Raw genomic sequence first — 17,306 nt, 5'->3', positions numbered from 1 at the left:
TAATCTGTAGTGTTTAGGACCACGGTGCATCTTCCCTTATCAGCTGGTAAAATAGTGATGTTGTGGTCTTTGCTCAGGGAAGCGATGGCCTTCTTTTCTTGTATTGTGAGGTTGGACGGAGGGACTTTGGCACTGGAGAGGGTGGCTGAGACTTTCATCCAGATCTGTTCTGCTTCTGTCTGTGATAATTTATTAATCCGTATGGCGGTTTCTGTGGCTGTGATGTCTTCCACTATGGGCAACTGTTGCGGAGAAATGGCAAAATTGAGTCCTTTGGCTAATACTCTCTTTTCAGGTTCAGTGAGATTCCGGTCTGAAAAGTTCTTTACCTATTTCTCCTGACTATCTTCAGGTGTATTTTCCTCTCTGAGTTGTGTAGGTTCAGAATGAGGAATGTGTGTTTTTGAAAGCAAGGTGAGAAATTTCCTGCGTTGTCTTTCTTTTCCTTTAGAGCGTTGGGCCAGCTGAGCCTTGTCCACAAACTTGTAAACCTCTGCTAAGTTTGGAGAGGGTAGAAGGGTTTCCAGTTCCTGCAGAGTCTGAATTTTGGGCCGACTGAGAACAGCACTTGTGCATGTGAGCGAGGGGAGAGAAGTTGCTGCCTGCGAAGTTGCTGCAGACAGAGGAGAGCTTAAGTTTGACCAGGTACCAAAGTAAATCATTTGTACTGTACAAATAATGTAAATATGATGGTGCATCACAAAAGATTGATATCAAAATGATCACTTGACCCATATTACGTTACTTACTCTTCGAGTGAATCAACAAATGGCGAAATGACAAGCCGAACAACAACAATGCTGTTTTTTTAGAGATTCTTAGGTTACGTGTGTGTTTATTTCATATTTTCAGTTGTTACCCACCACGGCTAAACAAAGCACTCTAAATCTGCTTCAGTTATTTACTGATGAACACAACAATGGACATACTGGTTTTGTTTTGGTTAAGTCCTAAGTAGTCCTGATTTTGAACTGTTGTAGTCCTGTTTTAATTTCGGATCAGTTCCGGACCCAACCAGTTGGGTCTGGTTGAATTGGGGTCTAGTCCGCGTGTCTTGATACAGCCGACTTTGTTCTGCCTTGCTGCTTAATTAAAAAACTAGTTTAAGGTGATATTTATTTTTTCCTATATGAAGTCATTCTTTTTTGAACAAAACTCAAAACACAGCCTAGTAATCTTTCAGTCATTTCTACCCTCACTTAAATTGCTTTTGCTGCTCAGCTCTCACACAGTGGCTCAGTTATGCTCCAATCCCTCCATATGGTGGCCAATAACATGCGTGGATATAGGATAATATCATTATGTGAAAAACAGAGAGGGTGAGAGACGCGACAGTCAAGTGGAGCATCCATCTGTCCTCTCAGTAAGTGAGTGAGACTGTAGACAGCAGTGAGGAGGGCTGTGCGAAAGCAAAAACACATAAATATACCTGACACCCATAAACGTAGCAGCATCTGGCTGCAGTTTAAAGACTTTTTTTTGTCTCGGTCTTGGTCTTGGTCTCGATACCCTCTGGTCTTGGTCTCGGATTAGGCGGTCTTGACTACAAGTCTAGTTCTAGGCTGATTACACAAGCAACGTTTGACAAGCTTCTGCTTATAATGGGCGATTCCTGTGAGACAGGAGCAGCAGATATATATTTGCAGCAGAGTTACTTTCATACTGGTTCAGTTTGTCTGTGTGTGCAGAGACTGGGTGGGGTCACTCAGAGTCTAATAAAGTCTTTCTCTTGTATATTCTGAATAATAAATTCAGTTATCAGGACTTGATTTTATTCCATGGAGCTGGTTAAAGAACAGCAGCATATAGAAACACTTTTAATCATCTCTTTTTGGTGTTGCACATTTGGGGGGTAGGCGAGATCTGTTACCATCATCTGTCATTTTCAGCTTTACTGGAAACTTTATTTAAACCCCATCGAGTCAAGTTTGAAACTCGGATTCTGTTTTTCACTGAAAATAACAAAAACATTTTATGACAAAATAAGAGTCAGATCAGCAGAACTACAGAACCTGTATCTCTGCTGTAACAGTGTCACTCTGCTCCACTTTGATGTTTGCTGTTTTTTTGTGTTTCTTGTAACATTTAATTGTTAGAAACTAAACTGTCTCTGAGATAAAGTCGGATAAACAACAGCTTTACATGTTACTAACAAAACAATTTTCATATTGTTTCAGTGTGTGTGAAGGAGACACAAGGCTGGCTGGAGTCTGTGTGGACTTACATCTGTAATCCAGCTGTGACAGAGACAAAGAGGTGCCTCCTGGCACTTAACAGCGTACGCTATGTTACTCTGTTTGTGCCGGGGGACCCGATCCTTGGGATGGACCAATTTTTGGCGCAGAGACAAGGTGTTTAGAAAAAAAATATGTCTCAAATGTTCTGATACTCCTGACACATACAGGATCACTACAGGTTTTCACTTAGACAGCAGTTGTTCTTCTCTCCTGGATCACCTGCACAAGTGCCAAGATAGGTCTCCCCTGCAGAATTGGTTTTCCCTTCGTCGGGAGCACACGCTGGGCTCTCCAAATCACGGACAAACAGTATCCCACATTCTTGATTTTGTACTGACTAACTACTCCTGACATTTTGGAGATGTTAGCTCTTTATACAGTAAAGTTACAGTGGGATACAAATAATATCAGGCTGATCCTGCCACGATTTGTTCCCCCGGTTCAAATCAAAGGCAAACCGTATCCCACAGTTGTTTATGTTTTAAACCCATTTTGCACAGAGAGGCATTTTTTCTTTTAAAATAAAGGGGGCCAAGCAAAAAAACAAGTTTGGAAACCACTAACTGGAGATGTAAGGAGAGGTTTTACTGCCTTACTTTCAGTTAATGTATTTTGTTTTGCACTATGCATATTTTATATGCCATTAGGTCATTTATTGTGAAAATTCTCATGTAGGAACTATTGTACTGCATGTTGGTTCCACTGGTGCACCTGAGGGAGATGCACGCCCATGTTCATGTGCACGCCCATGGCAAGTTGAAGCAAGAGAAGCCAATTTAATTAAGAGAAAGTTGTTCTTAAAAGTATCTGTAAAGTGCTCATTTCTGCCTCAAAGCATGGGTCAGCCAGCGAGGTATGTTTGTATGTTATATAGATAATTTTATGTCTTTATTTCACTCGTCTTACTATTTCATTGAATTTTATGTTATGTTTTAGTTCGACGGTGGCGTAGTTTGTGATCAAGGTGAAGCTGTAACAACCCCAAGACCTTACAACTAACATTAAAGCCAACTTCATGCCATCAGTAAAAGAACTCTTTATTGACTTTAAGAAGAGGTAGAAGTGATAGTCGAACTCGGACCTGCATGATTCCCGGCCCCCTGGTGGTGACATCGTGCCAATGCACCAAGGACCAAGCTGCTGCAAATGTTAATGGACACACAAGTTCACAGTTGCTTCTTCATAAAGATGTCTAGAAGCCAGACATTAAAGTTCATGTTTGGAAAGATGACACAAGGAGGAAGAAACAATAAGGAACTGTGTTAAGCCTGACAACAACAGCATCACAAGTTAGCAAGAAGGGAATTAATGCACCCAAGTTCATTACTCAAGTCAAGTTAAAAGGAGATTTTGCATCAACAAATAAGTGCATTACAAGAACTCAAAATGTCAGACACAAATGAGACAGAAATTGAAGCTCCCAGTGCAGAACAAGCTGCAAGGCAAGTGGATGAAACCTCTTTAGAGCAAACAGTGCAAATAGAGCAACGTAGAAGTGAAAGGCCTCGCATGCTCACAGAAAAAGGAAAAGAATTCCATAAAGAAAGGTTACAAGGGCTGCAACGTCACTTGGACAGTATTTATGACAGATGGAAAGCATTAATCAAAGTGGCAAAAAAATCTGTTATAAAAGGAGATCCACCTGACATTCTTGAAGGTCACATGAACGTTGTACAACGAGAAGCAGCCGAGCTTAATGATATTTATGATGAATACAGAGCAATGGATGGACCACCTCATGATATGCGTTCCAAGCTAGACAAATGCACATCAGTGACTACAGTAGTTTTGCAGAAGATCAAATGTCACATTAAAGGAGAAACTCAAGAGGAGATTGTATGGCCTGATGCAGGCTCTATATTTACATCCTCTAGCTCTGTTAGTGTCTCAGTTCATAGTCCATTTAAAGCCAATACAGTTCTTTCTAATGGTTCCTCCTCCAAAAGACAAGAAGCTGCAGCAGAGTATGAAGCCACAAAGGCTGTGCTTCAGATAATGACAGAACAAGAGAAGTACAGAGAAAGAATGCAAATGCTTGAAGAAGAAGAAAAACGCATATCCGCAGAGCAAGCATCTGCTGCAATGTCACAACGTCTCCTAGAGGAAAAGGAGGAAACTGAGCGCAAGTTACAAAGAGAAAAGGCGAAAGCGGCCGTGATAAAGAGACAAGAGGAAAGTGCTGCAAGGAGAAGGTCAGTTGAGGACTTAAGAAGAGAAATTGAAAGATTGGAAAATCTGAAAGGACTCAAGGCAGCACAGGCAAAACTACAAGTTTATGAGGAAGACTATGTTTCAGTAAAGCAAGAAAGAGTCACTCTAAACCCTGCAAACCTACAGGTAACAGAGTCCAAGAATACTGCTAATCAACCCTTACAACCACGAAGAGAGTTAAATGTCACTTATGAGAGCACAGGTGAGCTTGTAAAGGTTTTGGCAGAAGCTATGTCAGCTAATAGACTGCCTATTCCAGAGCCCTCGGTATTTAGTGGGGATCCACTTAAGTTTAAGCATTGGAAGGCATCTTTTCAGACTCTAATAGAGAGAAAGAACATTCCCACTGCCGAAAAGATATTTTTTCTACAGAAGTATGTTGGTGGCTGTGTTAAGGAAGCCTTAGATGGCTATTTTCTGATTGGCTCTGAAGACTCATATGAGGCAGCATGGAATATGCTCAATGAACGTTATGGAGAGCCTTTTGTCATTGCTAAGGCCTTTAGAGACAAGTTACATACCTGGCCAAAGGTGACAGGAAAGAATAGTGCAGAGCTAAGAACGTTTGTGGACTTTTTACAAAGCTGCCAATCTGCAATGACTAATAATGAGAATCTGAACATTCTCAATGATGGCATTGAGAATCAAAGACTTGCTGCTAAACTACCAGATTGGTTAAGTAACAGGTGGAACCGAAAGGCTACAGAGTACCAGCTGGAGCACAAAAGATTCCCACGTTTCAGTTACTTTGTAACATTCCTGTCAATGGAGGCAAGTATCGCATGTAATCCCATTACATCATACCAAGCCATAAGACAAAGTGACTTTGACCAACCAAAGACAAAACCTCAACCTACATCCATTCCTAAGAGACAAGATACAGTGAAAATCTTCACAACTAACTCTACTGAAAGAAGCATGGTCTCTTGTGTGTTTTGTAAAAGAGCAGGACACGGCTTACACAAGTGTCGTAAGTTCACTGAGAAACCTGTCGCTGAGAGAGTCAAATTCATTCAAGGTGAAAAATTATGTTTTGGCTGTTTAAACAGTGGCCATTTCTCCAAGAACTGCAGCAACAAGATGACATGCAACACATGCTCAAAACGGCATCCTACATGCCTGCATGAAGAAAGACCAAGACAAGAGACAAAGAAAGAACCACCTAAAGAGCAACAAGTAAGTGAACTGAAGGAAACCCAGCATCAGGTAACACAGTCACAAGACACAGTCAATGAGACCACATCTAATAGAGTGACTCATGAAAGTAAAAACACACAGACATCTGCAATAGTCCCAGTCTACGTATCCACACAAAATGAGCCCAGTAAAGAAGTACTGATCTACGCTCTGCTGGACACACAGAGTGATTCTTCATTTATTCTTAATGAAGTAGCAAACAACTTGGACACAACCAAAACTCAAATTAAGCTCAATCTATCTACAATGTCATCCAAGAAAACCACTGTACCATGCACAAAACTTGAAGCTCTGCAAATAAGAGGACTGTTTTCCAAGAAGAAACTCACTGTACCAGTTGTTTACACACGGGACTTTATACCTGCTAATCATAGTCATATTCCTACTCCAGACACTGCAAGGGCATGGTCACATTTGGAGCATCTCACTGAACATATTGCCCCCCCTTTGGACTGTGAAATAGGACTCCTGTTAGGGTACAACTGCACACAAGCCTTAATGCCCAGAGAGGTCGTATGTGGTGAAGAAAACCAGCCGTACGCTCAGAGAACAGATTTGGGTTGGAGCATCATCAGCTACTGTGATTCATGTGATACGGGTAATGATGTAATTGGAGTAAGTCACCGCATCATTGTAAAACAAGTTATACCAGAGACTGAGCCACCCACAAAGCTAAAGAATAAGGTTCATTACATCTGCAAGACACAAATAAAGGAAGTAACATTTCCAGATGTAATCAAAGCACTTGAATCAGACTTTACAGAGAGAGCAGTGGAAGAGACAAGCATTTCGCAAGAAGATGTTCGCTTTATTACAAAGCTACAAGAAGGAATAAAGCAAAAGCTAGATGGACACTATGAAATGCCACTGCCTTTCAAAAGCGACAGACCAAATCTTCCCAATAACATGCCAGGTGCAATGCAACGTTTAAGTAGTCTCGAACGCAGATTCAAAAGGGACCAAAGGTACTACACAGACTATGCAAATTTTATGGCGAACATGATAGCATGTGGTGACGCAGAGAAAGTGCCGGAGAAAGAACTCTGTAATACCCCTGTTTGGTATATCCCCCACCATGGGGTATACCACCCTCAGAAGCCCGGCAAGATACGTGTAGTCTTTGACTGCTCTGCACAATATCAAGACACCTCACTGAACACGCACCTGCTTACAGGGCCTGACCTCACAAACACTTTGGTGGGAGTGCTCTGTAGGTTCAGGAAGGGCTCCGTTGCTGTAATGTGCGATGTGGAACGCATGTTTCACCAGTTCCATGTAACACCTCAAGACCAGGACTACTTACACTTCCTATGGTGGGAGCATGGTGACCTAAGCGTTCCACCCTCAGTCTTTCGAATGAAGGTTCATCTCTTTGGCGCTGCTTCTTCTCCTGGCTGTGCCAACTTTGGGTTAAAACATCTAGCCACGCAAGGTGAGGGAAAGTTCACTCCAAACACTGTAAGGTTCATTCAAAGGAACTTTTATGTAGATGATGGACTTGTTAGTGTTATGTCAGAACCAGAAGCCATAAAACTAGTCAAAGAGGCAAGAGAACTGTGTAGCACAGGTAAACTAAGATTACACAAGTTCGTATCAAACAGTGAAAATGTGATAAAGTCATTGCCGAGAGAAGAGTGTGCCGAAAGTATTAAAGATTTAGATTTGGCACTTGGAGAGCCATTAATGGAAAGGGCTCTTGGTGTTCAGTGGTGCGTTTCTGCTGATGAGTTTCAGTTCAGAATAACTGTAAAAGAGCACCCAATGACAAGAAGAGGAATCCTGCGCACAATAGCATCAGTGTATGACCCACTGGGATTTGTGGCACCGTTCATCCTAAGAGGAAAGCAAATCCTGCAACAGCTATGTCAAGAGAAAGTTGGATGGGACGAGCCACTCTCAGATGATCTCAGCACACAGTGGGAATCCTGGCTCCTAGATCTTCAAAACCTGTCAAAGGTGAAAGTTCAAAGACATGTCTTACCTGCAAACACAGACATTGCACAGTGTGAATTACACCATTTTTCAGACGCTAGTGTGACAGGCTACGGAGAGTGTAGTTATTTAAGAACAGTAACATCAAAGGGTGATGTTCATTGTGCCCTAGTCCTGGGAAAGGCACGTGTAGCCCCAACCAAGGTCACTACTGTCCCTAGACTTGAATTAACGGCTGCAGTTGTTGCAGCAAGAACAAGTGCAATGTTAAGAAATGAACTGGAGATAAGTGATCTTGAAGAACACTTCTGGACAGATTCCAAGGTAGTGTTGGGATACGTGAATAATGATGCAAAGAGATTTCACGTGTTTGTGGCAAATAGGATTCAAAGGATACGGTCACTCACAGACCCACAACAGTGGCATCATGTACCATCTGAAAGTAATCCCGCAGACCATGCATCAAGAGGGCTCACTGTCCAACAGCTACTCAACTCTAACTGGTTTAAAGGTCCAGAATTTTTGTGGCAAAGCGAGCTACCCGTTGAAAATGGCAAGTTTACGGAAGTCAAGCCCAATGATCCAGAGCTAAAAACAGTACACAAAACTGTGTTATTGCTAGAAGCAGAATAAATGCTAAAATGTAAACATGTTCCTATTATAATGTGTTTAAGTAGAAATCACAATAGTTTTGTGATTTGGTGGGAGTTTTACTGCCTTACTTTCAGTTAATGTATTTTGTTTTGCACTATGCATATTTTATATGCCATTAGGTCATTTATTGTGAAAATTCTCATGTAGGAACTATTGTACTGCATGTTGGTTCCACTGGTGCACCTGAGGGAGATGCACGCCCATGTTCATGTGCACGCCCATGGCAAGTTGAAGCAAGAGAAGCCAATTTAATTAAGAGAAAGTTGTTCTTAAAAGTATCTGTAAAGTGCTCATTTCTGCCTCAAAGCATGGGTCAGCCAGCGAGGTATGTTTGTATGTTATATAGATCATTTTATGTCTTTATTTCACTTGTCTTACTATTTCATTGAATTTTATGTTATGTTTTAGTTCGACGGTGGCGTAGTTTGTGATCAAGGTGAAGCTGTAACAACCCCAAGACCTTACAACTAACATTAAAGCCAACTTCATGCCATCAGTAAAAGAACTCTTTATTGACTTTAAGAAGAGGTAGAAGTGATAAGAGGAGTGAAGGAAACAAAGTGTTACAGTGTTCTTCACATTTGATTTTATGCTCATTTTAAATTGACAGTATGAACCAAAGTTACAGACCTTGAAAGACAGACAGTTTGACACGCTGTTTAAAGAGTCTTCCTCCCTCCTTTCTCCCTCCATGGTTGTATGCTGTACCTGTGTGTCACACCTCTTTGATACATTAAAGAAGCTTCTGGAAAGGATCACCTGTGCAGCCTCCTCTCTCCTCTGTCCTGCACATGTGTTTCTAATACATCCTACAACATGTACAACAACATGGCCTACTGACCCTGATGTTTGGGTCACAGTGGGAGAAATGAGAGAACACTGATGATCTGTTTGTAACCATGTTAGTGTTTAAAGCACAACATTTCCCTCTAGTGGCCATATGTAAACCATGAGGGAGGATGGTGTTAATGTAAAATGTGATACATTTTCTCTTCCTTTTCCTCTTATGAGGTTAGAATGAAGGTGAACATCAAAGTTACAACATTAAATTGTATTTTTGCGTCTTTATCTAAAATTGAAATCTTGCTCAGTTGTAACTTGTGTGTTTAATATATTTTGGAGTGTTGTTACACTTTCTTTCTCAGATGAGTGACAGTAAATATGATGTGGTGCCATCTGCTTTTAGGAACTCTGTCAGTGCGCCCCAGGGCGGCTGTGGCTACATTGTAGCTTGCCATCACCTGTGTGTGAATGTGTGGATGACTGAACGTGTAAAGCCTTAGGGAGTAGTAAAGCGCTATACAAATACAGGCCATTTACCATTTTAAGGATTATTTTTCTACTTTTTATTTACATTTTAATGTGACTGACTATCATGTCAACTGGTGTCAACATTTTTTTTCATAGGCAATTCTGTACCTATGCGGTACTTATGACAATTCCCAAAAGCTGCTGTAAATTCTCTCCAGCACAGAAAATATTATATCATCCACAAATAAAGTAAACTGTAAAATCTCAGATTTTTTACATATATCATTGATGTACATGATAAAGGTGTGGGACAGAATTTTTTATTTTGTTGTGGTTTGGTTATTGAATTGATATGAAAATAAAGATTAAACCACAACCTCAGCCTGATAACAGCTGGCACATCATTCAGTGTCTGACCTTCAGTGCAGGATGTTTGTGTTTGGAAACAAACCAGCAGCCACTGACATGGTGAAAAAGTGTTTTTATTTGTTCAACTTGTTGTAAAAAATCAAGATAATTCTCTAGCAGTAGTTGAATATTTTCTCAGTTTGTTCTTTTATAGTTAGTAAGTAAAATGTATTTATAATGGAAAATGACCTGTATTTGTATTTAGTTCTGTGTCTAGTCTGTGACCTAGAGGGATTTCTTGTTTCCTGTTTTATTGTGAAGGTCTGCGTCTCATTCAGCACCCCCAAAATGAATCGAAGCACCCGCAAAGATTTCTTACTTTTTTGACAATATTTGCTGTTTGTGTGACACACTACTAAAAATATAAAAAGCATACAGTACTTGGTTGAGACATAACACTTTAGCAACAAAAGTATAGATAACCCCCCCCCCCCCTCCCAAAAGGGTTTGTTCCAGCTTGCCTCTCCCCTGCTCTGGCTCTAGCTAGCATCCTGGCTGCCAGAGCGATGGTGGCTGAGACGCAGCGGAGCAGAGGTGTAAGTGCCTGGCTTAAAACAGGACATGTTGGCTGCATTTAACCTTCAGTTACTCTTTATATAGTTGGTAGGAGTCAGACCATGTTTCTTTTTAACTGAAAAACATTACACCAGGTAACCTGCAGTGTTGAAAACATGTTTTTCGATGATGTTTGCTACCCTACAATCCGTCCTGCTCTGTAGTAAAATCAGCGACATATGACCGTCCTGTTGCTCCCATTGAAATGTACACAGACTATTTAAAATCTAAAACTTAAAATTGTCCGTAGCCTGCTGTTGTTACCACTGTCCTGTTTGAAATGGATACTAACTAGCTAACTGACTGAATGCCCATTAACCTTATAACTCCCGGTGTGTGTGTTTTGTACAGAGAGGCAGCCAGGTTAATAATGGATATAAGGAAGTTAAGGAGCCACATTCAGGTAAAAGTGTAAAATCAAATGATCCATCAATCAAGAATAATGTTGGATCAGTGTTTCAATGTTTATATATTTTATTAGGTGTACATGTGGTTTGGTTATTTGCCTTTTGGTTGAAAGTACACTGAGAGAGGACTTTTTGTTAGTGATCTTAATAGTATTTTTTTTTATATTTATTTAATTTTTCATCTAATTGTATACAATCTATTTGTGTATGATTGTCAGTCCGAAGAAGGAGAGAGGAAAGGGGAACGTGAGGAGAAAGTACAAGGTCAGGAAGAACCAGGTAAGAAAACAGACAGGGAACAGGGAGAGGCACAATATAAACTGTTAAACTGACAAAGAGGAAAAACCTGATTTTACTCATACTCATATAACATTATAATTGATTGGGGAGATTAAAATTAATGATATATTTTTATGTGGTTCAGCCACAACTCTACTAAAACCTCAGCCAGTAACAGGTAGGCCAACTTTTGGACCGTCCACTTGTCTGTATGACTGCTGCAGTACGTACATCACATTTGCACAGTATCAAAAAACTGCCAAACGGTGCCCTGGTGGAGTGAGGAGCTGTAAAGAGAAGCAGATGCTCTGTTTATATTCTAAAAATGTTTTAAGCTTGTGTCAAAGATTCTGTACTGCAGCTTTAAATGTTTTCCAAAAGCACACATACACTTATCAGTGTTTCTCAAACTTTTTACAGTGTGTACCACCTGATAAAAATGTCAAGCTCTCCCAAGTACCACTATGAAAGCATGAAACTCATAAATCTTACAACACAAAATTAGTATCTGCAGTAAAGATTTTTTCATGCATTGTATACATTCTACCACAGGCAAAGTTGCCTCCATTTTTATATTCTTTTTTTCATATTTTGTAATAATTTATTTGTAATAATTTATTTGTAATAATTGATTCTGTTTCAGGAGTGTTTTTTTATGTATCTGTATTAAATTATACATACACATTAAAAGTTAATCTCTGTCCAACAAATGCGTTCGGACGATGTTACATCTTACTCACTATGAGCATCATTCATTATTCTCCCCCAGTAATTAAGGTTAGGATATGTATTTTTTTTTTTATTCCAATCCATTCTTCTTTTGCAGCATTTAAACAAACTTTATTAGATTTGATTTGATGGTTTTGTTACAAACTTTTCAAAAAAGTGTTTTGCTTTTCTTTCACAATGTGGGGATTAAATTGTTAAAATGTACAAAACAGTGATGTCATGTTTTGTGACGAGGACCCAGGCAGAGACTTGATGAATTTAAGAATATTGTGATTTAATAAAGAAATTTGCAGACTTGCACAGAGATGGTAAAATTATGATGACTGATGGTGGAGATGAAGACAACAGACGATGAGGACAGGGAGGAACAGGGGTTTAAATGCACTGAGAAGACAGACAGAGAGAACTCGGGACAACTGGAGACATGTAGGGATGCAGGGACTGACAGAGACAGGGAAGAAGTCTCATTGTGACGAGTAAAGTGTATCTTGGCTGGCTGGGCAGCTCTCTGGGAGCTCAGCACCCTCAAAGCTCTGATCCTAGAATCGCCCCTGCTTTGTGGTAATCTTAGATGAGTAGTTTTATGGACAAAACCACCAGGTCATTCAGTTTTCCCTTAGTGCCAAAATATAACAGATGTTGGTGTCCTATAACTGAAGTAATGTTGTTAAGTCCTTAAAGTCATATTCTTTTATTGTCATGACTGTATTTGAAGCTATTTTTATGTTTGTATGATACCTGATTCATATGAAATATGGCTGAAGTAAACTGAAGTCTAAAATACTTAGTCAGTCATTTGTTATATAATTCAAATGTAAAAATATAAATTGTAATTTTAAATGGTTTAAAAGCATGTAGAATAGCATATGTAGGCAAGTATATTTCTCCTTTTTTATAAAGAAGCAAAGACAAAAAGGGGAAAAACAGAAAAAAAAAAAGAAATAGGGCAGGGTTCGGTGGTTGAATCATCCGTCCCCACCAATGCCAAAACCAAATCTACACCCTTGCCATCTTCTGTAGTTTCAACAGGCGGACATCCGGTGTCACGTTGTTACAGAGAGACGAGTGTAAGGCTGTTCCAATTCTCAGCATCGCTCCTCTCTTTCCCTGAGTCCTTAGCAAATCTCCTCCCGACGATGACGTTTTCCTCGAGCCACGGAAAAGAGTTTAGGAAAAGGAGATAGGCCCTAATTTTGAAATACCCCACGTGGTTACCTTGTGCAGCTGAGTCACGTGATCGCACAGCAACAAATCACAGCAGAGCCCGGTAAAGGGGGAGGAGCAAAGTGTGTGCGTAAGAGTGGAGTCGAGCAGAGAGAGCTGCTTTTTCATGAAACGGGAGTAAAGTAGTAAACTTACAGGAACATATACCACTACCAACGTTTGGATCGATATCTGCATCGATCTGCACACCCTTGTCTCCTGGATCGCAGCTCAGATCAGCGTGAACCACGTGGGTCTCTGCTCCCTGATCTGTTTCCTGTTTGGAAAGACTTCCAGCTTCATCACGGAGTTTCTCTCGGTTTGTGGGCTCATCTAAAGGTAAGCATCGAGCTAACTTTAATGTGGCTGCAGTTTATGCTGAGTTTATCTCTGGTGAGAATAATAGATTGCTTGGTATACATTGGAGTAGAGTTTGTGATTGCTTGCAACATTATAATATGGCGGTTGCTAGGGGTAAGAATACATATAGAAAAATAGTCTTGGAATATGAACAAAAGGATGGGGTGCAGGGCAGGAGAACAGCCAACCCCCAGGACATGAATCCACAGGTACAAGCCTGGGGGAGGGCAATCAGCCTTTAGAATAGGACTTCATAGGATGATCTACAGATGCATCTGTATTTTATTTTTTTCCAGCGCTAATAAAGATGTCTGATTCTGGAAATAAAAATATCCGCCTGGTCGCTCCCATCAAAAAGAATCCGTGAAGAACTTCAACAGCTCCTGAATGAGCTCTTCTGTTGCTCTTCTCGGTCTGTTAAGAGTTTATTGTGAATAGAGCAGGGCGATATGACCTAAAATATTTATCACGATATACATTTGAAAATTTGCGATAACGATATAATTGACACTAGACAAAATACTTTAAAACTCCACAACTTTATTAGTGCAAAAAACCCCATCAATGTATTTTCACTGAAACAAGCAGCTGTTTTTTTTATGTGCGTTCAAGTTATATAAAAACGTAACAGTGCAAATTCCTCGCTGACAGTTTAACCAAAAGGCATTTCCAGTGGAAATTGGCTGACATATCCTCAGCATAACCATGTATAATATCCACAAAACTTAAAAAGAGGTTATACATACACAATACGATAATATTATGTTGAAGCACAATACGTATCACTCCGCGAGGCTCCTGACTACGGTACCCGTAATGCTCCGACAATCCATCAAGCAGTGCGGCTTCGTAGCTTAGCAAAGTCGTACTAAACATTTGACAGATTTTCGAGCACTGTGTACCACATAAAATCATTCTGAGGTCAGTAAACACAACCAGAATTCATACATAAGGCACACGGGATTATAAGGGGCAATGTCGATTTTCAGAAAAATCAAAGGATTGATTTTAAGTGTGCCGTATTTTCCAAACAACACGGTAATAACGACGGCCCGCTAGCATGTTCTACCAAAAGTAGTGCTTTGTTGTGTATCTGATGGGCGAAAGCTAAACCAGTTCCACACCACTGAAGTTGCAGCATTTTTACAAACCAATTCTGGTTCATCTGTTTCATTTAATGATCTACTTTCACTCTTCTCATTCTGCGTCGCCGCAGTGCCTTTGTATGTATACACAGGCACTGCGCATGCGCGTTTTACCCATATTCTATCGCGATATTTCCTATCGTTGCCCAAAATTACGCCGGTATTACTGTGAACGGTATGATATGGCCCAGCCCTAATTGTGAACACGTTAAAAGAAGAGTGAGAGGAAACCAACACCAACTAATCATTAGCTCAGCATGAGAAGCTGAGCGTTTGCTTGCTTGTTCACTTATTTCCATCGTGCTTTGACTGCAGCTGTAACCTGACATATTCCAGCAGGATTTGTAAAAAGTGTTTTGATAGAAAAAGCTGGACAGCTTATGATACTAACTGCTGGAAAGGTTTCATGCAGCATTGTTTGACAGAAATGGAGGAGAAAATGTTTTTTTTTTTTCATCTATTTATTTTAATTTTAGCTTTGTTTGATTTTTTGAGTATCTGAGGCTGAGACCGTGAAACTGTAAAAACATGATTGTTGGGCTTCATTTTTCTACTGAACAGTCATTTTAAGATTAGTTAGTAAATAACAATTAGCTGATGTTGTTCATGAGACTAAAGTCATCTCACTTTGGTAATGTAAATATAATATGGCAAATATAAAAGTTATTTTTATATTAATCATTATTAGTTATTACAGCAGTGAACTTAAACTCTGTGTCAAATAAGTTGCATTTGTCTTTATTTACTATAACTTTATATCTTCACTGACAGACAAGTATCTTTGACAGTGTATATATATATTGTGAGATCATTATTCTATGTAGCTTAGTTTCCCTTATATTTTTAGGTTAAAGAACACGACCATCTTTGTAGTATGTTAGACAAATATTCCAGTATATCTTTGGGGATTAAAAGAATGTGACCATCTTTGGGTTCTGTTAGACAGGTGGGCGCCACCATTTATCTGCCGTGAATGTTTTACACTGTTTTCTTGTCATGTCAGACTGCTTAAATAATTTCTGAGAATGTTGCGTGCGAAGGACCCTGGGCTGGTAACAGCAAGAGCAAACAACATTCTGTGCCCCCACTCTTGTAGGAGGTAGAAAGACAGGGAGCCCGAGGTCATAACTTAGGCGTCATGACAGATAAGGGACTGTGATTGTTTAGGTTTATGACCAGGTGGGGGCCAGTAGAAAGTATAAAAAGCTGTGTAACACACCACCATTTTGAGACTTGCTGTGACCCTCTCATGCATCTCTCCCCATCCGGATGGTTTTTATGCTCATTGTGTGAAAATTGTATGGAAATAAAGGATTGTTGATTGAGCATTTATACACCGAGTATTGTCCTTCCTTCAGCCCAAAGATTCAAAGAATTGGGAGATTTTTACTATATATATATATATATATATATATATATATATATATATAAGATAAATACTCTTATTTCATTTTGTTGGCATTACTAAATTCGACTCAATGCTTACATACATGTGTGAAAAGAAAATGTTCAAGCTGTGATAACTGTTTCTGATAGAATGAAGAGTAGACTGATATATTAAATATTCCTTTATTGGGTGAGTAAATCAGACCATGTCATAACTGCTTTAAGTCATACAGAATAGATATCAGAGCCTTAAACAGGCTGACTTCTGCTAAATGGGTCAAACTGGGCAGAAAGTCTACAAACACTTAACATCCTTATAGAATATGACGTAACACTATAGATCAACTTACCTCAGAATATATAATGCATATAAACAATTAGAGCAATATGATGCAACAAACACAGCAGTGCTACTAATCCAAAAATACTCAAAGCTTCATAGAACTGAAACAAACATTTATTTTTAGGTCCATTCTGCTGCTGACACGTACTTTAGGTTTCTGAATAATAACCCTTTAAGACCTACCAGAGAATCAAGTCCGCCAGAGCTTATATTATATTTTTACATGTTATAGTGCCATTTTTGGGAGCATTTCAAGTTGCTATACATCCGTAACAGTCGTACTAAACAGTCGTACTTTACAGTCTAAATTTTAATAATATGTATGAATTAAGTGCATAGTAATTACATAAAGTGCAATAAATTGCAATAAACCACAAAAAAAATTTAAAATCGTTTTTGTTTTTTAGCAACAAAAACACAATATTCCAGAAACACGCTTTGCTTATCCGATCAGCTGTTTGTAACACTTTCTACGTCCATCAGCGCAAACTATTGCATGTCCGCCATTACCTGCCCGAAACCGGAAGTGACGTCATTTTGCGGTAGTTGTAGTTTTTTACCATCAGGGCCTTATGAGCCTATACTGGGGTTTTTAAAAGTTATGTTTGACTTTATGACTTTCTGTGTCGTTTCTGGGATGCTTAGGCCTCATATTGCACTGCTGGAAATAGTTTATTTTGATGCATATGCTATTTTTTGTTTTTGCAAATTTGCATTATAATATTTATTTTCGTTTTTCCTGCAGTATATAAAAATTGGTGTATTTCAAAAATAAAACTATGAAGACACTCAAAATTAATTTCCTGTGGTGGGAAACTAGTTTGTGCAACTTTTTTGTATTTACAGTTTTGAGGGATAAGCCTCTTAAATTTCTCTAATTGGAAATATATGTTAAAAAAAAAACAATTTTTATTTTTTTTGTAATTTATTGCACTTTTTTGCAATTTATGTAATTACTATGCACTTAATGCATACATATTATTAAAATTTGGGCTATAATGGTTGTATT

General features: G+C 39.3%; 1 protein-coding gene across 1 annotated transcript in view; it reads left to right on the top strand.

Annotated features, from left to right (window-relative positions):
* The first annotated feature begins 13,355 nt into the window (after nucleotides 1–13,355).
* LOC102795448 (uncharacterized) overlaps nucleotides 13,356–17,306 on the top strand; it is a 47,498-nt gene continuing 43,547 nt past the window's right edge. Inside the window, exon 1 of the mRNA XM_087832326.1 lies at nucleotides 13,356–13,402. The gene's annotated coding sequence lies outside the window, so the exon portion shown is untranslated. The remainder of the gene's footprint in view (nucleotides 13,403–17,306) is intronic.

The sequence above is a fragment of the Neolamprologus brichardi genome, chromosome 3 (genome assembly GCF_056152115.1).
Source record: "Neolamprologus brichardi isolate AB-2024 chromosome 3, ASM5615211v1, whole genome shotgun sequence".
NCBI classification, from domain to species: Eukaryota; Metazoa; Chordata; class Actinopteri; order Cichliformes; family Cichlidae; genus Neolamprologus; species Neolamprologus brichardi.
The sequence above is the reverse complement of the archived record's forward strand: the minus strand, read 5'-3'. Positions and strand labels throughout refer to the sequence as shown.